The sequence below is a fragment of the Dromiciops gliroides genome, chromosome X (assembly GCF_019393635.1).
Source record: "Dromiciops gliroides isolate mDroGli1 chromosome X, mDroGli1.pri, whole genome shotgun sequence".
Classification (NCBI taxonomy): domain Eukaryota; kingdom Metazoa; phylum Chordata; class Mammalia; order Microbiotheria; family Microbiotheriidae; genus Dromiciops; species Dromiciops gliroides.
The window spans coordinates 17,442,863-17,468,375 of record NC_057867.1 but is presented as its reverse complement, the minus strand read 5'-3'; the positions used below and the strand labels follow the sequence as shown (position 1 = coordinate 17,468,375).

Here is a 25,513-nt window from a genome sequence, read left to right as displayed (position 1 = left end):
GGAGGAAAGAAAACTATCACTCTTTGCAGATGATATGATGGTATACTTAAAGAATCCTAGAGAATCAACTCAAAAATTACTTGAAACAATTAACAACTTTAGCAGAGTAGCAGGATATAAAATAAATCCACAGAAATCATCAGCATTTCTATACATGAACAACAAAGTCCAGCAGCAAGAGATAGAAAGAGAAATTCCATTTAAAGTAACTGTAGATAATATAAAATACTTGGGAGTCTACTTGCCAAGACAAGCCCAGGAACTCTATGAACACAATTCAAAACTAATAAGATACTGTGGCAGAAATGAGGCATAGACCAACATCTTACACCTTATACTAAAATAAGGTCAAAATGAGGACATGATTTAGACATAAGAGGTGATACCATAGGTAAATTGGGAGAGGAAGGAATAGTTTACCTCTCAGATCTTTGGAAAGGAGAACAGTTTATGACCAAACAAGAGATAGAGAATATTATAAAATGTAAAATGGATGATTTTGATTACATTAAAAAAGTTTTGTACAAACAGAAGAAATGCATCCAAAATTAGAAGGGAGGCAGAAAGCTGGGAAACAATTTTTATGGCCAGTTCTGATAACGGCCTCATTTCTAAAATATATAGGGAACTAAATCAAATTTATAAGAATCCAAGTCATTCCCCAATTGAGAAATGGTCAAAGGATATGAACAGGCAGTTTTCTGATGAAGGAATCAAGGTTATCCATTGCCATATGAAAAAATGCTCTAAATAACTATTGATTAGAGAGATGCAAATTAAAACAACTCTGAGGTACCACCTGACACCTATCAGATTGGCTAAAATGACAAAAAAGGAAAATAATAAATGTTGGAGAAGCTGTGGAAAAATTGGAACACTAATGCATTGTTGGTGGAGCTGTGAACTGACCAACCCTTCCAGAGAGCAAAAAGGTTTAAAGCTGTGCATACCCTTTGACCCAGCAATACTACCTTTGGGTCTTTTTCCCAAGGAGATCATAGAAAAGGGAAAAGGACCCACATGTTCAAAAATATTTATAGCTGCTCTTTTTGTGGTGTCAAGGAATTGGAAATTGAGGTGTTGCCCATCAGTTGGGGAATGGCTGAACAAGTTGTAGTATATGAATGTAATGGAATTCTATTGTGCTGCGAGAAAGGATGAGCAGGAGAAGTTCAGAGAAACCTGGAAGGATTTGCATGAACTGATGATGAGTGAGATGAGCAGAACCAGAAGAACATTATACACAGTATCATCAACATTGTGTGTTGATCAACTGTGATGGACTGGATCCTTCTCACCAATACAATGGTACAAGAATGTTCCAGGGGACTCATGATGGAAAAGGTTCTCCAAATCCAGAAGAAAAAAAAAGAACTATGGAATATGGATGCTGATTGAACCATACTATTTCTTTTGTTTTTGGTGCTGTTGTTTTTCTATATTGAGGTTTTTCCTTATTGCTCTGATTTATGTCTTATAGCATGAGTGATGCAGAAATATGTTTATTGTTGTTATGTATGTGTATATGTGTATATGTGTGTGTTTGTGTGTGTATGTATATATATATATATGTATACATACACACACACACACACACACACACACATATATATATATATAACCTATATTGGATTGCCTGCTATCTGGTGGAGGGGGGGAGGGAGGGGAAGGAGGGAGAAAAATTTGAAATTGGAAATCTTATGCAAACAAATGCTGAAAGCTATCTCTACATGTAACTGGAAAATAATAAAATACTTTTATTAAAAAAAATAAAATAAATAAAATAAAATAAAATAATCTAATGCCTATTTTGTAGCTTTCTAGGACCCCTCACAGATCCTCTCTCTGGGGCCTCTTGTGCCTCTGGGCTTAGAGCCCTGGGCCTAGAGTCAGAAAGAGCTGCATTCCAGATTTGTGACCTTGGGCCATTTTTCTGATGTTCCTAGACCTCACTGTTCTCTGCTTTAAAAGGAAGAATGATAACAGCAACTGGCTCAGCTGTTTGCAGTGAGGATCAAATCAGCCCCCAATTCAAAATACTTTGCCAAACTTAAAGCACTTCACAACTGCTACCTATTAGGTGTGTCATGAGGATCCTTATAACCCTAAAATTTATTGGGCTAAAACGTTACTATGAATTTCAGTCTTCCACAGCTGAAAGGGCCCTTTTGGTATTGACATCTTTCTATTCCAATACCCTGTGGAATCAAACAGTCTCTTCCCTTGGGCACATAAATCGTAGATAACATCTGTTCTCATGCCTGGTCTAGGGTTCCACCCACTTGGGACTTTGAAGTCTATGTATTTTCTATTCAATTCTCTGCTTGTGGTTCTTAGCAATACTGTAATTTAAAGTACAGTGATGGGGCGGCTAGGTGGTGCAGTGGATAAAGCACCGGCCCTGGATTCAGGAGTACCTGAGTTCAAGTCCGGCCTCAGACACTTAACACTTACTAGCTGTGTGACCCTGGGCAAGTCACTTAACCCCAATTGCCTCACTAAAAAAAAAAAAAAAAATTTAAAGTACAGTGACATGCCCTTTCTAATGTTGTCAAATGAAGCCTTTTGTAGAAAAATAAATACTCTGAATTCCCTACACTGAAAATAAATATCAATACTGGACTTACCTGATTTCAAGTAACTGGGAGTTTTTATAGCTCACAATTTTACTCCTAGCAAATTGGTAGATGTTCTAGGCCTTTCACTTTTTCTCTGGATTTCTTCTTTCCTGAGGTTTGACAATATCACCTGTATGTTAATAGTTTTTAATGAAATCTGCTTATCATATCCTAATTATATTTAGTTATTTTAAAAAGGATACTATCCCTGACTATACATTGGGTTAATTAAGAGAAAAAAATAAATTTGTCAACATATCAGGATTTCCTGAGTATTTTTTTTAATTTCTAGGAAATTCCCCCCACCCCCATATTCCCCCAGCCCTGAGGACAGAGACATCAGTGTCTCAGGGTTTAGATTCCTGGCCCTAGGGTCAAAAAGGGTTGCATGTACATCCACTCTCAGACAAAGACTAGATTTGTGGCCCTGGGCCATTCCCTGGAGCTTTATGACCCTCACTGACCTCTCCTCTAACATGAGGAGTGATGGTGGCAGCCAGCTGACTGCTTTCTGATGAGGATAACAGGAGCTTTTCCATCCTCTTCTGGGATGTTAGAGGACACTCTGATTTCCCTGGTGTAAGAGCCCTTCTCCCTCTAATAGCCCTCCATTCAGGTGACCTCCCAGCATTCTCTTCTCCATGGCAACTCCTAGCCTAGGCATTCTCTGTGTGTTCTCAGGTCTCTACAAGCCCTGACATTCCATGTTCTAAGGCCTCCCCCTCTTGTGACATGCCAGGCTTTGGGGTCTTCTGAGTACATGCATTTTATTGAAAATGACCTGTTTATGTATCTTAGAAATGCAGTGTTTAACAAAGAGAAATGGAGGCCCATTCAAGTCCTATCCAATTAACCCTTTACTCTCTTGAGTAAACTAAATAATGGGGATAGGGACTCTGATCTGGGGGCCTGGGGCTGAGGTTTCTTCTGGGGTTGGGGGAAGGGATGCCTGGGGCTGCAGAAGAGACTTGGGCAGAGCCCGTGTCTCTGGGGAGTTGCCACTGGGGTTGTGGAGGAGTCTGTTGGTACATAAGCAGCATAGGAGTTGGTGGAGAGTGGGTCTGCTGGGGAGGTCGAGGCTGTTTGTGGCTATTGTGGCACCTATAGCTGTGTGTGGGGTTATAAAGGATGCTATTGGGCTGCATCTGAGGCTTCTGGACTCAGTCAAGGGGCCACTTTGGGCAGGTTCAGTACCTGAGGCTGAGAGGGTATGTGGCCTAGAGCTGCATCAGGGTTGGTCACAACACTGTTCTCACTCCCCCTTGGTTAATCTACCCTAGACTTGACTTGTTTGTACCAGATCATCCCTTGGAAACACTGGCCCTTGGACAAATTGAGCCTGTGAAAGGTCAACATGGACTCCCCTCCTTGGACAGGGGCAGGTTGGTCCCCAGCCTATGTTGGTACTTGGCACAGGTCAGAGAACATCACCTGTGGTGCCTCCATCCCTGGGAACTGCTTCCTTCCTGGCTCTCCCCAGCAGTGTGGCCTGGTTTGGCAGGGCTCCTGGTAGAGACACCCCTCTTAGGCAATAATGAAAGAAAGGGCCCCACCCAACAGCTCAGGGCTTATAACCAGCCTGGGAGAAAGGGCAGGGAAGATTGACCCCAAATCATAACATGAACTTGGACAGACTTCCAGAGATAGTGGAGAACAGATGGATCTGGCCTGATATGGTCCATATCAATAACAACAACAACATGTGTTATTTAAAATATGGTGGGACTATACTGGGGTTTCCAGTATTGCTCCATTTTTGGCAGTAAGCATTTATTATTAATTTATTAATATCACATATACCCAGAGGGCATGGAATATGATATTGTGGACGGTGTAAGGGCCAAAATTTAGTATGGTAGAGTTAATTGGGCGGCTTGACATAATATTGGGGTTCAGAAAATAATGGGGGACCTCTAGGCCCAGAGTTTCCCTTTATCCAAACTTCCTCTTTTACTGTTATGTCTCCCAGACTGATAAGAAAGGAGATTAACAGCCTCTTTTTCACAAAAAAATCAGGTTTTATTAATGGGAACACAATTTACAACACAAGTGGAGTTAATAAAGCCAGGTACAATGAGAAAAGGGATAGAGAAAGGGAAAAATATGACCCTCTTCTCAGATGGTTAGAATTTAAATCTCCAGGGTAAAAAGAAGGCCCCCGGGTACCTCAAATAAGCTGTGCTCTCTCAGCTACTCAGAACAGTTTTGGTCTGGCAAAAACTAACTCAAGCCCTAAACTTGTTTCCAGCTCAGCTGGCTTAAAGAGCCAGCCTCACTTCAATAACCAAAACTCACCACAGTTCTAAGAAGAATCAGCTTTGCAGTGTCTCCTGGTTAGGTCCAAAGATCAAAACACCAGCAGCTCCTCTCTCTCTCTCTCTCTCTCTCTCTCTCTCTCTCTCTCTCTCTCTCTCTCTCTCTCTCTCTCTCCCTCTCTCTCCCTTCTTTCCCCATCCTTCTCTGAGTACTCTCCCCTTTCCTGCCTCTCTCACAGTAAGGGTGGTTCTATAGCCAGGCTGAGTCTCCAATTGGTTTAACATCCCTCCTGGACTGTCCCCATTATAATTTGGCCAGGTCCATGTGGGCATGGGGGAACTCCTATGTGGGGCTTAGGTACTTTAGTTTGATACTTTGATTCAATAAATGTTCTTTTTGTTGTTTGTTCTATAATCTCTTAAAGTACACACTCATCTTCTCTTAGGTTTTTAAAGCTTGCATCTTTTCAGTCTGACCATAATGAAGCAAAGATGTGGTCATGGAAACCCCAAATCACAATTAATTCCTTACAAGGGCAAAGGAAGTGGGACTACAACCAAGAATCACCTACCCAGCAAAACTGAGTATAATCTTTCAGAGGAAAAAATGGGGGAGGTGAGTGATGTTTAAACTCCAGGCCAGGTGAACCATCAAACATGAGGGTTTGAACCTATTACTGGATTATAGGACACCTTGAGGAGGCCAGGCATCAGGAGACTCAACAAGTCTTCAACAAGTGTGAGGAGAAATTGCACTGGCGTTTGTGTGGATGTTGGTGATTAGGGAAGAAGCAGTGGTGGAGGTGTTCCCTAAAATCTTAGTTTTTTGACACTATATAGCCCCAAATCTTCATAATTTCTGAAAATCTATTTCATATGCATATGTACAAAGAAATACATATACATACATACCGTTTTTCCCCTATAAAGGTAGGGTACTGCAGTAAAAATAATATTCCCACCTTATTAAAATTAAGTAAAATGATAAAGGTTCTAGTTATATATTTAAGGTATAGCTCAATATTTCATAAGATTTTATGTTTGGCTGTTGAATGTACATTATGCTAAAATTGTAGCCTGGGATTACATCTCAGGACATGTGCTGTCTTTGGTGTTAACTTATTTTTGTCAAATGTAATGTGTTTATCTGGTTCTTTGCTTTTGCACATTTGTCCAAAAGGCATTAGAAAGCAGCTGACAATGGGCAAAATAAAGCTATGTAAAGACTTCTTATGTTACGTTGCTTTGGCAGTCTTTTTGGTATAAGGTACTTGAGTGACAGAAAGTATAATGTTGCATGCCCAGGACAGTTACTTTGAAAGGCTCTTACATTGTACAAAAATTGCTTTTTGTTCATTGTTTTAATGTTAAGAAAATTATTCTTAACAATTTCCCTGCTGTATAACAAACTCAGTTCCAATGTTTGTCTCCAAAAGTCTGGATATCATTTCTGGAAACATCCGTTCTCTGGATTAAAATCTTTTTTGTAAAAGCAAGTCATTCACCTAGTTAACTGAAGTTTTACAAAGTTTGAATTGTAATTTGTATTACACATTGAAGTTATCTTATTTTCATTGTATAAATCTGTTGAGGAGAGACATATTTCACTCTTCTGTGGAAATAAAAGTAAACATTTTTGTTCTGCTTAGCTAAAGAAAATGGAGAGGGGTAGATGGGACCCGCTCTTAGGACCATAAGGAAATCCACAGCACCCTATGACTAGAACACAATGGTTAATAAAGTGTTGCAAGCTCCCTGTTCTCCTATACCTCACAATTCCCTTATATAAAGACCTCATTGACTCAGGAATTCCAGGACATTCCCAGTTTGAGTCCTCCTTTGAGTATGAGTGCAAGAATGTTTCTTTAGGACACACTCAACTCCCGTTCCTCAGGATTGATCTTCAGGTACAGATTCAGGAGCTCTGGGGTGAGGGTCTCAGCTCACAGTTAGTATAGAGCTGGAGCATGGGATCCAGTGGGAACTGGAACTCAGGAGGGTTGATGGTTTGTCAGGTTGCTAATTGTCGTTGGTGTTGTTGAGTTGTGTCCAACTCTATGTGAGCACTTCTTGGCCAAGACAATGACTTCATTTTGCCATTTCCTACTGCAGTGTGTACCCATTTGACAGATGAGTAACTGAGGCAAATAAGGGTTAGGTGACACAGCTAGCAAGTATCTCAGGCTGCATCTGAACTCAGATCTTCTTGATTCTAGTCCTACTGTTCTATCCACCGTACCACCTAGCTTCTCCTAGGCAAAAAAGACTAATAGACTAAAAGATTAATAAGAGCCTTATTGGGTAGATCCTTTGGCTCTGACCATGGCTGGCCACACAATTCCCCATTAGAGAACATTGTTAGTGGAATGAGGAGCCAACCTAAATCAAGAGCAGTGATGCTATTGTCTTTACATGTCCCTGGGTTCCTTTCGCTCTGACCTGGGCCACCAATTGCTGCTGCCATTGCATCACCTTCCTTCTTTCACTCTCCTAGTCCCTCATTTTTTGCCTATAATAATAGGATCAGTTTTGGAAATGTTTTTCCAGTGGTAATTTTTAGAAATAGATTCCTTCCTGTTCCCAGCATGAGTAGTGAGGAAGAAATACTTTCTTTAAGAAATAATGATAGGGGGGCAGCTATGTGGCTCAGTGGATAAAGCACAGGCCCTGAATCCAGGAGTGCCTGACTTCAAATCCGGCCTCAGACACTTGACACTTACTAGCTGTGTGAACCTGGGCAAGTCACTTAGCCCTTCATTTCCTTGAAAAAAAAAGAAAGAAAGAAAGAAAAGAAAAAGAAAAAAGAAATAATGATAGGGGCATCTAGGTGGCACAGTGGAGTGCCCTGGAGTCAGGAGAATCTGAGTTCAAATCCAGCTTCAGACACTTGTCACTTACTAGCTGTGTGACCCTGGGCAAGTCACTTAATCCCAACTGCCTCACAAAAAAAAGAAAAAAAAAGAAATAAATATCATATGGAAAGAGAAATGTACTGTATACAAAGTAACAACAATATTGTGAGATGATCAGGTCTGAATGACTTAACTATTTTTAGCATTACAGTGATCCAAGACAACTCTAAAGGACTTATGAAAAATGCAGTCCATCTCCAGAGAAACATCTGGTGATGTCTGAATAGAGATTGAAGCATAGTTTTTAAAAATTTCTTTTTCTTAAATTTTTTGCCTGTTTTCTTTCACAACCAGACTAATGCGGAAATGTTTTGCATGACTGCACATGTATAAGTTTTATTGAATTGCTTGGGTCCTTAAGGGTTTGGGGGAGGAAGTAGAGGGAGCGAGGAAGAGAATTTGGAACATAAAGTTTTAAAAATGGATGTTAAAATTGTTTTGTTTTTACAATTTTAACAGGGAAAATAAAATTCTAAATAGAAAAAAAGAAAAAATATAATGATTACACCACTTAGGCTGGAAGAGTAAAGCCAGAAGATGTTGGTGGTTCTTAAGCCATGGCATTGTTTTGTTTTTTTGTTTTTTGTTTTTTTTTTTGGGGGGGGGGTTGTGAGGCAATTGGGGTTAAGTGACTTGCCCAGGGTCACACAGCTAGTGTCAAGTGTCTGAGGCTGGATTTGAACTCAGGTCCTCCTTACTCAATGGCGGGTGCTCTATCCACTGTGCCACCTAGCTGCCCCCATAGCATTGGTTTTTAAGCTGAGATGATGTAATTGTTGTATCCAAAGGAGGGCTGTCCTAAAGAGAACAGAGAAGACCATTCTCTTGACTTCCCAGCCCTCCTTGAATTTTTACCTAAACAAGGATTCTCCAGATTGTTTACTGATCAGACTTGGCTACACATTACTCTTTACATCTTGGTTTGCTTGTGGAATTAATTTGATTTGTTGTTTCTCAGGAACAAAGTCATTCTGAGAGAATGAAGGTAAGCCATTCCCCAATTGATAGATGATCAAAAGACATGAAGTTTTCAGTTGTAACAATCAAAGCCGCCTATAACCATGTGAAAAAATGCTCTAGCTCACTATTAATTGGAGATAGGTCAAAATAATTCTGGGTACTACCTCATACCCATTGGATTTAATAATAGGACAGCAGAGATAAATGACAAATGTTGTGGGGGATATGGTAAAATGAGATATTAATACACCCTTTGTAAAGTTGTAAACTGATTCAAACATTCTGTAGAGCAATTTGGAACTCTGGCCAAAGGACTATAAAACAATGCATACTCTTCAAACTAGCAATACCACTACCAGGTTGGTACCTTAAAAAGGATTTTTAAAAAGTTGAATTAAAAATTGGGATGATACCCATCAATTGGGGAATGGCTGAACAAATTGTGATTAGGATGGAACACTATTGTGCTGTAAGAAATTATGAGCAGGTTGCTATCAGAAAAGCCTGGAGAGACATACATGAGCTGATGCAAAGTGAAATGTGTATACAAAATAACAGCATTATTGTAAGATGATCTGCTGTGAAGGACTTAGTTATTTTCAGCAATGCAATGATCCAAGACAACTCTGAAGGGCTTATGGAAAAATGCTTTCCACCTACAGAGAATGAACTGATGGTATCTAAATACAAATTGAAATATAATTTTTTGTTAGTTCCTTTTTCTAAAGTTTTTAGTTTGTTTTCTTTCACAACCTGACTAATGTGGAAATGTTTTGCATGACTGTACATGTATAATGAATATTGAATCGCTTGAGTTCTTAAGGGGGTGGGGAGGGAGGGAGGAAGAAAATTTGGAACACAAAGATTTAAAATTTGATGTTAAAAATTGTTTTTGCATGTAACTTGGGTAAAAATTCTAAATAAGTAAAATAAATTTAAAAATGAAAAAAGAGAGAGAATTAAGGTTGACCATAAGTAAAATTTAATAAGAGGGGGCAGCTAGATGGTGCAGTGGATAGAGCACCGGCCCTGGAGTCAGGAGGACCTGAGTTCAAATCCCGCCTCAGACACTTAACACTTACTAGCTGTGACCCTGGGCAAGTCACTTAACCTCACTTGCCTCACTAAAACAAACAAACAAACAAACAAAAAAAGATTTAATAAGAGCCAATGTGTTTCAGGTGGTAGAGCTCACATGGGAGACAGGAAGACTTGGCCTCTAACAGACTGGTTCTGTGTCCTTGTACCAGTTCTTAATCTCTCTACATTCCAGGCAACTCTCTAAGACTTTAAGTGGCATAGAAGGTTCTGACCCAATTCTAAAGGGTTCTCTTCATTCTCTAAGAAGAATTGACAGGTTTCAACCAGAGAAGATGAGGTTTTAAAACACTAGACCATAAAGGCAAAGGCTATTTTTAAAAAAGTATTCATTTTTGTTTTAACCATTTATAATCTATATCTCTCACTTAGCATCCCTCCTCAATTGAAGCCATCAAATAAAAATTAAATTCTCCTTAATGAAGGGAATTGTTTACAGAATAATTCCCCCACTGGCCACATCTGAAAACATATGTCTCTCCTTCTAAATTAGAATTTGAACATCTCTCTGATAGTACAAGGAATGTTTCATCTTCTCTCTTTTGGCCTGCTAGTTTATCTTTTGAAATGTTTTTATTTTCCACTAGAATATTGTTGTCACTAAATAAATCATTCTTCCAGTTCTTCTTTGTTTCATACTAGTTTTTGGAGGCTTTCCCAGGTTCCTCAGAAACTATTCATTTGATCATTTCTTAGGGCAAATTAATACTCTATGAACTCCATAGCTACCTATGCCACCTAGCTGCCCCACAAGGATGTGAGTTCAAATCCCATCTCAGACACTAACCAGCTTGGGCACCGGGGGTATATCACTTGGCTTTTCTAAGCTTCAGTTTCCTCAGCTTTAAAATAGAGATGATAATCCATCCCAGAGAGGTTGTGGGAATCAAGTGAGTACATGAGTAGTTCAGACTTGAAGCTGTTAGCCCAACCCTCACTCACACTGGGGCAGGGAAGATCCCAGGTAGGCATCTGCTTAGATCTCCTCTTTAGTGTACTACACACAACCCTAAGAGCTTGGGGCACAGTCATAATTCATGAGCTTCCACTAGTGCTTTTCACCATTAACATCAGCACATATCATTTAACCTACCTGATCTGCTTAATTTTCAGAAATATATATTTAATGCAGAGGTAGAATTGGCACAAAACAAACTCCAACCCTCAGAGTCACCTCTAGTACACACAGAGTCCAGGAAAAAGTGGGCTCAAGAGCAGAAAACACGAGGGCAGCTAGGTGGAACAGTGGATAAAGCACTGGACCTGGAATCAGGAGGACCTGAGCTCAAATCCATCCTCAGACACTTGAGACTTCCTGGCTGTGTGACCCTAGGCAAGTCACTTAATCCTCCTTGCCCAGCAAAAAAAAAAAAAAAAGAGTAGAGAACACAGTTGTCAAAGGGTTAACACCAAGTTCCTTGAAGTCCTTTTGCTGGAGTCCTCAAGATATTCTCCTCACTTAGGACTTTGCTTTCCTGTTGGGCTCCTTGTAAAGCTTTACTTCTGCTTGTCCTCCTTGTATGGAATCTTCCCTCTCCTCCTGATGCAGACACTCACTGCTGCCTACTGGGACACTGCTAGGGCATTGATGAAAAGTTCAAAGCCTCTGGTCCTATCTCATTCACAAGGTCCTACTTTGCTAAGAGGAGGAGGGAGAGGAGAGGAGACTGAGAGAGTGAACCTCCTACCCCCTCCCCAAGTGATTCCTTCTGAAAGACTTGGCTGGAGGCTTCTGCCAATAAACTGCTAGAAAATGAGATGTTCTAATCCCAAAGTAGCTCTGGGTTTCTCAGACATGCTGGGGACTTGACCATATCATCATGGACTTTCTGTTACACAGTAAAAATGCCAGAGATGATGCCCAGCTCCAGTTCACATCTAGTTCACACTTGTGGATTTCTCATTCAATTTACATGGATTCTTAGGTGATGGAGGTAAGACCATGACAGGAATGGGCTATAGAGAGGAGGGAGACGGATTGATTGACTTAACCCAAATCTAGTGTTAAACATAGAGGATGCTTTACTGGCCTTGAAGTGCTTGGTGATATCAACTGGTGTAAGGGTTGGGAATCACTTGAGAAGGGAGGTAGTGCACTTATCTTTAATCTGTTTTACAGTTCAGAAGGTGGAAAGATGAAGTAATTTTTGAGGTTTGCTGGTAAATGTTTATTAACTGGCTGGGGGGGGGGGAGTCTACTAAGCATTTTTTTTTTGCAGGGCAATGAGGGTTAAGTGACTTGCCCAGGGTCACACAGCTAGTAAATGTCAAGTGTCTGAGGCCAGATTTGAACTCAGGTCCTCCTGAATCCAGGGCCAGTGCTTTATCCACTGTGCCACCTAGCTGCCCCCTCTACTAAGCATTTTTAAGGTTAATCTTCTTTATTAAAATTTCTACAACAATTACTTAAGTCTAGACAATCAACAAAACAATAAAAGTGTCAGAAATAAAAATACTGGACTTTCCTTTTCGGTGAATATATGAAGGCTTTATTACATTCTTGCAAGAATCGACAGGCACTATAAAGAGAAGTGGTGGGCTTTGCCCCAACAAACTCCTCCTTTTAATCCCTAATCCTGCTGCAAATTTCCCTTCCCTCTTTGCCTCATTGGTTGAGGACTAAGAAATGTACAATCTTCCCGTAACGCCTCTTCATAGTTCCCCTTAACATGCCCCCCCTCCAGTTACATACATCACAGGTTTGAAAATGGCAGTAGTCTAAAATAGAAATTGAAAGAATCCACCAATCACCTCCAGAAAGAGATCCCAAAAAGAAAACTCCTAGGAATATTATAGCCAAATTCCAGAGCTCTCAGGTCAAGGAGAAAATATGGCAAGCTGCCAAAAAGAAAGAATTCAAGTACTGTGGAGCTCCAGTCAGGATAGCACAAGATCTAGCAGCTTCTACATTAAAGGACTGGAGGGCATGGAATATGATATTCCAAAGGGCAAAGGAAATGGGATTACAACCAAAAGTCACCTACCCAGCAAAACTCAGCATTATCTTTCAGCGGAAAAAATGGGACTTTAATGAAAAAGAAGACTTTCAGATATTTGTGATGAAAAGACCTGAACTGAATGACAAATTTGACTTTCAAATACAAGACCCTAGAGAACCATAAAATAAAAATTGGAGCTGGGGGACATACCTGGGGTCATACAGTGGGCAACTGTCTTGTGTCTGAGGCCAGGTTTTGGCTGGGATCCCCCTGGGTCCAGGGGTGATGATTTGTCCACTGTGTCACTTGGCTAGATGATAACATCTTTAGGGTTAAACTGAGGGGTGAAGGGAATTCATTGGGGGAGGGGGAAGGGCAGAAGTGAAATCCTACATGAAAGTAACAGGAAAAGGCTTATGGAGTGGGAGAAGAGATGGGAGAGGAGCAGGGCAGTAAATGAATTTTACACTCATCAGAAAAGGCTCAAAGATCTTAAACTCATCAGAGCTGCCTCAAGGAGGGACTAATAGACACACCCAACTGGGTGGAGTAATCTATTTAATCTGGGCAGTAAATGAGCCTAACACTCCTCAAAATTGGCACAAAGACCTCAATCTCATTAGAATTGGCTCAAGGAGGGAATAATGTACATACTCAGTTAGGTGGAGTAATCTCTCTAACCCTGCAGGAAAATAGGAGGGGAAAGGGATAAAGAGAGAGGGGCAAAAGAAGGAAGGGCAGAGTGGGGAAGGGGACAGACAGAAGCAAATCCCTTTTGAAGAGTGATAGGATGAAAGAAGATGGATAATAGAATAAATATCATGGGGAAGGGAATAGGATGGAAGGGAAACAGTTAACAATAGTAATCATGAAAAAGAGGAAAGGGGGAAAATTGTACAAAAAAAATATTTATAGCAACTCTTGTGGAGGCTAAGAATTGAGAATCAAGGGAATGTCCATCAATTGAGGAATGATGGAAAAGGCTGTGTTATATGATTGTAGTGGAATGGACTTGTGCTACAGGAAATGACAAACAGGATGATCCCCGAAAAACCTTGAAAGATTAATGAACATCGATGTATAGTGAAGTGAGCAGAGCAGAGCTGAGAGGACATTATGCATAGTGACAGCAGTATTGTTCAATGAGTAATTGTGAATGACTTAACTACTCTCAGCATTGCAATGATCCAAGACAATCCCAAGGAACTAATGAGGAAGCTTACTATGCACCCCTATAGAAAGAACTGATAAAAAGAACACTTATGGATTGTACATATATAACCTGATTGCGATCTTGTGGAGGGGGGAGGAAAGGGAGGGAGGGAAGGAGAAAAATTTAGAACTCTAAATCTTATGAAAATGAATGTTGAAAATTACCCTTACATGTAAATGGAAAATAAAATAAATGTTTGTTAAAATGAAAAAAAAAAAGAAAATGGCAGCAGTCTCTGACCTTGGGGTGTGAACTGTTAATGTGCATAAGCTAATTAAGCAAGGGCAGTACAAACAAAACAGCTTTAACTTTTGGCACACTTGGACTAGCTAGACTACTGGCCTTGAAATTTACTTCTATATCTACTTTTAGGCACCTGCAAAACTATCTTTTAGCTTTGACTTCCCTTTCTGCAATCCTCCTCTCTTACCCAGACTTCCTCCCTGTCTCGTTTTCTGAGATAACAGCATTTTTCTGTTGGGAGACTTTATTTCATTTCTCTCAATCCCTCCTCTTTTATTTGTTAATAATTCTGCTTTTCTCACTAATTTCTATAGTCTCTTCCAATTTCTATAGCATTTCATCACACAGTTCCTCAGTCTCCATAATATTATATTCTTCTTCTTTGCTGTTGGATTTTCTTAGTACTATCATCTGGACTCCTCCTGAGTCCCTAATATTTGCTTTTGGTACAGTAATCACTTTCATTCCTTAAATAAATTCATAAAACATGGTATTAGACATGAAATTAATATCAATCCAGAAATGGCACATAGTACAAAGAAAACAATTTGTTTCTACCAAGTCCTCAGTGAGCCATGATAGCCACTCATTATTTCAAATGGCGTTCTACTTCTGTACCGGCACCTGCGCCACTTTTCTAATATTAGTTGCTATTTCTTCACTACTCTACCATTATCATCAATTTTAGAGAACAAGTGCTTAAATTCAATTTCCCACAGATACCCCCTTCTTCAGTCAAGAGAATAGGACCAACCTATGTTGTAACATATCTTCCCTCATCTGAGTGATTTTACTTGTCAATAGTACCAAAGCCATGGCAGTCTGATTGGTTATTATCTCTAACTTGGCTTATAGTCTAATGAACCTATTTGGAATATAGATTGAGGTTTGATAACCCCAACTCCCATCTTGTGCTCAGGTAGCTGGACCATAAACCTGAATTATTTTCTGTGGGGGTCATTCATCTTTCCATTCATTAACATTCCCTGTGGCAGTAAGTCCTGTATCTATACTCCTTTCTATCTTTCTAGCTTTTCATACAACTGAATATCTTATCCTGTCCCATAGGTATCCTTCAGGATTAAAAATTGGGGCCTGGGGCAGCTAGGTGGCGCAGTGGATAGAGCACCGGCCCTGGAGTCAGGAGTACCTGAGTTCAAATCCGGCCTCAGACGCTTGACACTTACTAGCTGTGTAACCCTGGGCATGTCACTCAACCCCAATTGCCTCACCAAAAAAAAAAAAAAAGAAAAGAAATTGGGGCCTAATTAACCCAATATAGCATATGCTTGTCCAATTCTTGGGGAGACATGTAAACAATTTTGGCCACAAATCCAATAGTGTCCTTTCAAAACTAGTTTTGTTCCTTGCAAAATTCTATCCTCAGTAACAACCCCCAGATATAACACTAGGAAACAAATGTCAATATTACCAAGACTATAACATCAAGCTAATATCAAGTCTCTCTGTAATTTCAGTAATGCATTCCCATTGTCTATTCAATTAGCAATTTCATCTTGGATCTCAGATTTCCCATGTACTTGTCTGGTTTCTGGAACTCCTTTTCTTGGGGCAATCTGGAAGATGTCTTGTCTCTGAGTCACTTTTTCAGTAGATTTACTTCTCTCATTTCTAATTACTTGTAGAGAATCCTCAGATGTTCCTGTTAAAATCTCTTGCAAAACAGATCAATACAAATTGGTACAATCTCTCAAATTCTACTCTTCTAATAACTAGTCCATGTGGTAAAACTACTTCAGTCCTTTTGGTTCTGAGCTTATTAACAATATTAAGGTCTTATAGTTTATCTGAACCTTAAAGACATTATAATGTGAGTGCCCCATACTGTTTACAATTTTACCTAACTCTGTATCTAACAAACATTATTTATTATTTTTTTTTTTAGTGAGGCAATTGGGGTTAAGTGACTTGCCCAGGGTCACACAGCTAGTAAGTGTTAAGTGTCTGAGGTCGGATTTGAACTCAGGTACTCCTGACTCCAGGGCTAATGCTCTATCCACTTCGCCACCTAGCCATCCCTCTAACAAACATTATTAACAACAGGCCAAAGGGTTATCACTGCCTTGATATATACAAGCTATATAACTTAAATGTTTCAAAATACTACAGAAGGCAGAACTCAAATCTTTCCAAATTATATACATATTAACTTGTAGTAAAGGACTTAGGATGACACCTAAGTAATTAATTTTAAAACAATTCATGTGTGATAAAATAATGGGATTTAGCAGATACTCAAAGGCCCACCTGGAGATTAATCTAAACTGATTGGACTAAGTGAGAGTAATTGACTGCTGATTAGCCTATTTCAGTTTAACTAGATTGTAAGCACACCTGGCTAGCCCTTAAGAAGGTATTGTTTTTTTTCAGAAACTAAAGACTTTGAACTTAACTCTAGACCACCTTCAAGTTCAGTGAACCAATGGATTTGGATGATGCTAACCAATCAGCTTGAAGCAGTTCGTAAGAACCTACTATGCTCTGGACCTATAAAAAGCTTCCATACTCAGTTTGAGGGGGTTCATGATTGAATCAGGCTTGTGGCAGAGGACTTGAGGAACAATCAGACCAGGCTGGAACTCTAGGCTAGATAGGCCTTTTCTTAACTTTCTGAACTCCACGTGAATACCTAGTATGCTTTAATAAATGCTTAATGCCCAAAGACTGGTGCTGAAGCTTCTAATTTAAGGCAACCACACAATTTAGATTTTAAACATCACACATGTTAAATAAGTTGTCAATAATAAACTACTTTTGTACCATAGGACATGCTCTATGGAGTAGTGTTATTTCCACATTACATAATAAACTCAAATAAAATTGACCTTTCCTTAGACAACACTTTCTATAAGTTACCCCTTCTAAGAAGACTGGTTGCATTAAAATTCTCTTCTTCAAACACTCTAGCTGTTTAGAATATAACAAGGACTAGAATTTCTAGGTTAAATAGCTTGAATCTTATATCTGCATCTTACTCAGATAATACCTAAGGGATGAAGAGCAAATATTGCGTTCATACTGATCAAATGACATGATTATAGACATTTGCCATAAAAGAAGAGGGACAAAGCTCTCAGGGAGTAATACTTCCCACTCCAGGCAGAACTTCTGCAGACAACCAGGTGTATTGGGTCAGGCTCAAAGTTAGCTGGGTGGGATATGCTTCCAATCCATATGTCACATTGAGGAAATTAAGTCAGGAAAATCCTATCTCAGCCCTTGCCAAAAGTCATTTTCTCAGCCTTTCTCATGACTGTCCACCACCTGCTATTCATGCATGTCAAGCCTATCAGGGTTGTGGAACCATGGCTGCTCAGTAGAATTGCAGTATTGTTCCAATTGTCATACCTGGTAATCAGACTCAGAATAATAGCAATTAACAGCTCCATGATGTCTTAGCAAAATCCAACAATCAGTAGTTCAAGTGATTTAACTTCTCAAGGATCATATATTCTAGGTAGCAAGCATTTACTATACTTGTACCCATGTTAAATTGATGCTTTACATCCCTAAATTAAAATTACACAGATGAATCTTCCTTGAGATGCTCAATAACAATAAAATAATTGGAAGAAGTGCAAGTAATCCCAAATTGTGTACAGAAAACAGTCTAGAAAATTTCTCAATTAAAAGCACAGGTTCAGCTATCAACCATATAGGCACAAACAGAAGACACTGCCCTCAGAATTCCTTTAAACAATGAGAAAATCCTTGAAATGACTTGACTAGTCTGCATGTGTTCTTACACATGTTCTAATTGCAAATTAAATAACAGTCATGGGCAAACTCGTATTTCCAGTTAAGGTGATATAAGACAGTTTATAAATTACCATCATTCACTAATCTTATACATATGACAAGTTTAGGCACTAATTTAACTATTGTTCAATGGCAATAAATTCAGATCCAAACAGCAAGATCTTAGTACAATAATCTAGATGCTTTAGTATTAATTTAATAACCAATTAATTCAATATTACAATAACAACCTTCCACTTTTTCTACCCTAATGATAGAAATATACACACTGAACCTAAGAATGAAACAGAAAATATTCAGGTTCCCAGAAAAAGCTTTTCCCTCAATTAATAAAACCTCACAAATCACAGTAGATTTGGGCATAACTGTTATCAATATCAAATTGTCATTGCAACAAAGTAGCTTACAAATAAGATAGCAGACCTTCTAAATCACACAAGTACTAATGGAACATGTATATGATATAACATGAAAATACCTTTCTTTTGAGAAACAACTTAAAATTGATCCTGAAAATAAAAAGGAATATTCACAAAACCTTCAAGGGATTACTTTAAAAATGACAAATATCTCTATATTATTCAATCCTTAAAGACAAAAAAAAATTCTTTAAAATTGGAATTAGTCAAGACTAAGTTGGTGGAAAGTTAACTTTACTCTTATCCAAATGTCTTTGCAGTGGGGAGGATTTTCAGTTTCTTCTAAATCACAAAGGAAATACCCAATTAATTTAGCCTTATTAGAATAACAAATTTTATCAGGCCTTTTAACATTCTCTCATCATTTTTTTTTACATTTCAAGTTACAGTACTCCAAAATATTATAACACAAAGTCAGTGAGGCTTATAAAATAACCTAACAATTTTCAGCCAGATCAAGTCTTTATACCTAGTTTTGTTGACTTGTCTTTCAAAATAAGGAACCAGTTTCCAAGTCCTATCCCCCTTGGAATACCAAGTTGCAGTTCACACACAAAAAAAATCACATAAGACTTCACATATCTTTATCATTTCACTGTGATCATATTTTCTACTGACTACTTGCTCCGATTATAGAAATCTGTTTAGGTGAGACCAAGATAGTCCTCTTGGCCTTTTCCCAGATAACTCCACCTGTAACAGCACGTTCCCTTCAAATCACTTGTGACATTCTCTGGAGGGGTAGATTACTGACTTAATGATCTACCAGAAAACTATATATGAATTCAAAACTCAAAACAATATACAGTCCCACAAATATTTTATCATATTTAAACTTATCCTGGAGCAATCATTAAAGATTACTTCTATATAATAAGCAAACATAAATTCTCAGTAAGAACATTCCTTGTTTAAGGATTTTACAACCCATAATAAGCTCTTTTCTGGCAAGTTTACACATTAAGGGGAGTCTTTTACCATTCAATAATTTATCAGCTTTCCCCTTTACTGCCAAAATTCTTCCAGCACTTTGCTCTTTGTCTTAGAGAAGAAACAAAAAAATTAAAATAGTGTATAACAAAAATGGGTAGGACTCTCATGTTATTTACAGTTATTTCCAATTTCACACAAAGACACACACACACCAATTTACAAATTACTTTAAAATTGATCAGTACTTAACTTTAGTTTGCAAGAATCTATAAATAACCAATTAGATCTTCCAGTCAAACTTACTTTTTTTTTCCAGATTCACACAGACCTTTTCTCACTTTGTTAGCCAAGAAAGGGTTAAAGAGACAGTTAGGTGGTTCAGTGGATAAAGCACTGGCTCTGGATTCAAGAGCACCTGAGTTCAAATCCAGCCTCAAACACTTGACACTTACTAGCTGTGTCACCCTGGGAAACTCACTTAACCCTCATTGTTCTGAATAAAAAAAAAGAAAAAAGAAAAGAAAGGGTTAAGTAGGTGTTCTGTTCAAATGTGGAACCTTTTTTCCTTCACCCTGAGATTTTGCATCGGCATGGTTCCTGGACCTGCAAACCGCTTTTTAAAGTGACAGTGAGCTCATCATTTTTTTCTCAAAATCTCTAAACTGTTTGCTTTCAAATCTTCTGTAAACAGATTGCAGCTTTCTTTTCTGCCCTTCACTCTTATTCCTAAATACTAAGCTTTCTTTCCCTTCAATATAAATCTTTTTTTAAAAACATCACAGTCTTGTTTCTTTGTTATTCTGCTCTGATATTTCTCTCACCATCTCTATTTACTTAAATCATCTGAAACTAGTAAAATGGCAGGTAAGCCTAGATAGATAGATATAGATGGATGGATGAATAAATGAATGGATATGGATATATATATATATGTATATATATATATGTGTGTGTGTGTGTGTATAAATATAAAACTGTATTTTTCCCAAGTTAGACCCAGTGTATTCCCTTTATTAATCTGTCTATTATAAAATTCAGGTCTTCCCTAGGAACTCCTTGATTGCTTACTGAACAATTTTGGAAATTAGAGAATCATACTCACCCTTCTTGTCTTACAGCTCAACCTTGTAGGATTGGAAGGGTTAATTTCACAGATTAAGGTTTCGCCAATATTGATCACTTAAAAACAACCCAGCTTTTACATCCCAAGTGCCTGCACACACAGATTAAGGTTTCACCAATATTAATCACTTAAAAACAACCCAGCTTTTACATCCCAGTGCCTAACTCAAACTGAGTAATTTACAATGCTAACATCCTGAAGTCACGTTCCAACCTCCTCTGCCTTCCCAAGGTTTAGAATCAGCTTTATGAGTAACCAAAAACTTATCTTTCACACAAGTACAACACTTTGTCAAACACATAACTGACACACATGAAACACATAAACCCAACAGCTATAGGATCTTCTTTTTATCCTTTTTCCCAAGTGTAGCTGCTGCAGACCCTATTCCACAGCTTTTTTCACAGAGGCTATTTCCTGGGGAAAATACCTTTTCCCCATTTAATTTTGAATCGGTATCTCATCCTGTCTAATTTCCCAGGCAGTTCTCACTGCCCCAATTCCCTCAAGACACCTTACAGTCCCGAAATTCCCGGCAGAATACCTGATCACCAAGGCATTACTAGATAGCCCTTTCCTTCTCACCTTAGTTGTACACAGTTTGCCTGATCACCCTGGATTCAATTTCCTTTTCCCTGGGCATGGCTACCACCATCTCCAATTTACTGGTGCTCCCAGTATTCACACAATCACCAAAAAGCTTCAAAACTCCCTGGGCTGACAGAATGCAGAAATCTGGCAGGACTATCAAGGACTAAAGGACCACTAAAATCAGCAGGATTCCTTCCTCCCCCAAAGTCCTGCTGGCCTTGTCTGTCTTGGTCGTCCCTGTTCGAATGCTAAATTGTCAGAACTAAAAATACTGGACTTTACCTTGTGATGAATATATGAAGGCTTTATTACATTCTTGCAAGAATAGGCACGCACTCTAGAAGAATGTCATGCTTTGCCACAGCAAACTTCTCCTTTTAATACCTAATCCTATCAATATATTATATATACACATAAATACACACATATATGTGTGTATATACATACATACTTATATACATACATACATATGCACGCATGTGATTTGGTATATGTTTGCTATCTCTCATTAGATTGCAGTGCCTAGGGATTTAGGTCTGTGCGCAGTTGTTTGCTTAGAACAAAGAGGGAAAGAAGCCCCCTCCTCCTCTTGGCTGAGGGATCCGCATAATACCAGCCTATTAAGGAGCTAGCATCAAGGCCAGTGACTCAGGATACAAGATTTCCTTGGTAACAGACAAGTCACCATGACAACCAGAGGTAGGGCCCAGCTAATACAGCTTTCAACAACACAATTCTTCCTCAGCAAGGCTTCACATCTAAAGGGTGGGGCTGCAGCCTAAAACGTATATTGAAATCTTATACTCATCCAAAGACTTTGCTGCATTCCCCTATCCCCCATTCCCACAGGACAAAAAAAAAAGCAATTAGGATGTGGTAAAATATCACAAGAAGAGAACATTAATCCTTAAACCACGCCCTTAGCATTGTTCTCTCCCCAGTTTACATATTCAAAGGAGGGAGGGATGCACCATCTGACCTGTGGGTAAATGAAAGGGGCCTGGGTTGGTTTTCTTCCCCGTTACATCCCCCTTCATTTACCAATAAACATAGCTTCTACACAGTCACTTCAGAACAAGGGAAGTGGGCATTGAAAACATGCTACTCTCTGTGTGGGGTCAATTCTGGTTTAGAGAGCCCCAGGACTGCAGAGACTCTGCTAAGGTTTTACTCTAGACTTTCCTCACTCTGAGCCTTCAATGACAATACCAAGACATAGAAGGAAAACTGTGCTAAGGTAGGACCTGGGTACAAGGCCAGGCTTGTTGCCTTCATATCACAATGCTGATGACAATACCTGAAACACTGTAGGTGTTCATAAATAATCCTTGATTGGTTAATTGAAGTCCAAAATCTGAGACTTTTCTTCTCTGTAACAATGAATGAGTATAATTTGCAGGGAGAAAAGAACCCCACTTGATGTGAGGCTGGCTAGATATAGTGGTGGAAATGAATGTTTGTTTACTCCCCAATGAGGGGACTGCAAAGATTAAGTCCCCAACAGCATTGTTTCTGCAGATCAGGAAGCAAGGGCTGACACATGTGTAGAATGAAGCATCTGCTATCTGTGTTACCTAACCATAGCCCTATGGACATGCTGAAACCAGCATTCTTTCCAGGCAGGACATTTCCCTTCTCTGGGCCTCTATACCTTCATCTGGGCAACTAACATTTTACTTATACTCTCTTCCTCAGAATTAGGGTGAGAATCCTCCCAGAGGCTTGTGAAGAATGAATGTGGCATGTGAAGGGAGAATTCCAATCCAGAAAACATTTGCAATCTGCAGAACATTCCTTAACTTTCAGGCATTCTCTTGGAAAATTCAAGATTTCAGGCAAAAGTTCAGGAATATGGATAGACTTATTGGCACCAGGTGAGTAGGTGATCACTGCATCCTGGAATGGAATGATGGATGGCAGGATTCTTCTTTCACCTGACTTAAATCCTGTAGCCAGAGCTGTAAGTATATACATACATATGTATGTATGTATGAATTTTTGGAAATGTTCATTACATTGTACTCTCTAGGGATTTAGGTCTGTGCCTAGTTGGCTAATCAGAGTAAAGTAGGGAAGAACCCCCTTTGTCCTCTTGCCTGAGAGAACATCATAACACAGGCCCAATGAGGAACTAATATAAAGGCCGGCAATTCAGGATATCAGATTTCCTTGGTAACAGACAAGTTTAGCAACCAGTGATGAGCTGCACCTAATAGGACTTTTATGGACACTTAGTTCTTCCTCAGCAGGGCCTCAGAGCCTAAAGGGTGGGGCTGATGCCTAGGGCCCATATTGGCATCCTATCATCTTATAAAGACTTTGCCATTGTCCACCAAACCCCATTCTGACAAAGAAGAGAGAATTAAAATATGGTCAAATTTAGATGAATTGACCCAGAGGGAGGACAGTGATTCTTAAATAAGTCCTTTGGTACTCTTGCCTCACCACCCTCTACATTCCTGGGGGCAGGGATGTACCATCTGACCTGCGGCTTGCTGTTGGGGGCCTGTATTGAATTTCCCCATGCTATAGAGATTTTGTCACATATCCCTTCAATTAGTAGTAGATAGAGGTTCTGAAAAATTACTTCAGAAGGAAGAAAGTAGGAGGGAGGCATTGAAAATATGCTAACTATTGTCTGGAACCAGCCCTAGGTTATGGAGCCCCAGGATGGCAGAGACTGCTCAGGTTACACTCTAGAACCTCATTCCTCTGAACTGACAATGACCATAAAATATGGTAGATGCTAATTCAGCCAAGACACAGAAGGAAAGCAGGAGTAAGGGAAGAATTGAGCAGGAGGTCATGCCAACTGCCTCCCAATTTCAGCACCTAGGACAGGGTCTGACACATAGTAGGTGCTTAATAAATATTTATTGATTGATTTATTCCCCCAGTGAATGAGTGGAATTTGCAGGTAGAGAGATCTGGTGATGGGGATAAGCTCAATTTCTCTGCTCCTCAATCCACACTTCCCTGGCAGACACCTATTGTGCCAACATCAAGAGTCCACCTTGTGGACCAGCTTCACTATTCCCTAAATCTGGACCCCTCTAATGTTGAGGCATTTAGTTTCTCAGTAAATTTACAGGTCACCAGCTGATTCTGATTTTACCAACATGCAGGAATGAATGTGGGAATCTTCCAGTGCAAGAGGAAGCCCTGGGCTAGACCTGTGGGGATGGGTTGAACTGAGCCTTCCCCACTTTCTATCCCAGATTCCTGTCTCAGACCTATGATATCAATTTCTGTAGTGGCAGAAATCCCAGACACTTTTCATATCTTTTGGATCTTGCGATGAGGGATTGTTTTACCCACTGTATCCATATCCCCAAAGCCTAGAACAGTGCCTGCACTGAGGCAGGTGGTATATAAATACTTCTTGACTGAGTAGTTTGGATTGGAAGACATTACTCAAGTAGTTGGCAGCACCTATTCAAAGGGCATTGAGCCTTCTAATTATTAGATTGCACTGTGTCCTGACCTATTAGAAGCTGTTTAAACTCGCTTTAGAAGCATGCCTAAATCCACGTAAGGAGATGCAGTTCCATCCATGAGTCACTTTCTTTTTTTTTTCTATAGCCATGTTAAAAAAATTAAAAAGCAAGAAAAATAAAGTAAAAAAAAAACCATTATGTTTCAATCTGCACTCAGAGTTTTTCCATTTTCTCTGGAAATGGATAGCATTTCTCATCATGGTTCCTTTGAAATTGTCTTGTATCATTGCCTTGATTAGGGTAGCTAAGTCTTTCACAAGAAATCATCATTACCATTATATACCATCATTTGTTCAATCATTCCTTAAAATTAATGGGCATTCCTTGAATTTCCAATTTTTTGCCACCACAAAAAGAACTGATATAAATATTTTTGTACAAATAAGTCCTTTGATATAAGCCCTTCAGGAAAATGCAAAGTAAATCTGGACAAGATCAATTTCCCCTGAGGTGCTCCTACTCTCTGGAAATGTGCCTTCCTCTTATAGAACACAAAGAGGGGCACATCACCCTTTGCTCAATACAGGTAAGCTACATATAAAGACTTCTCTCTCTACTTCCTCAAAACATGAAGAAAGATATAGATGCCTGCCATTTTGAGAAGGATGTCCTATAGGCATCTCAAAGTCTACGTATTCACAAGAGAATTCATTATATTTCCCCTCAACTACATGCTTCTTCTGAACTTCACTATTATTATCAGGGACAGCATAACCATTCAGGCCCTTAAGGGCTGAAACCTAAAAGTCCTGCTCTCTTCCTTGGAACCATTCTTTAGTCACCAGCTTTAAACCACTTTCTTTCACTTTTGCATTCCAGGTCAGTTGTTTTTGAGAGGATGAATCTTACATTTTTTTTTTTTCAAATCTTTTCACTTTGCTTTAATACTTATTGTCCTACGAAGTCACTGCTTTCTCTGTCTCCTTCACATT

General features: G+C 39.2%; 1 protein-coding gene across 1 annotated transcript in view; it reads right to left on the bottom strand.

Annotated features, from left to right (window-relative positions):
- LOC122734197 (telomere-associated protein RIF1-like) overlaps positions 1 to 21,200 on the bottom strand; it is a 147,161-nt gene extending 125,961 nt beyond the window's left edge. Inside the window, exon 1 of the mRNA XM_043974940.1 lies at positions 21,079 to 21,200. The gene's annotated coding sequence lies outside the window, so the exon portion shown is untranslated. The remainder of the gene's footprint in view (positions 1 to 21,078) is intronic.
- Between the last annotated feature and the right edge of the window lie 4,313 nt (positions 21,201 to 25,513).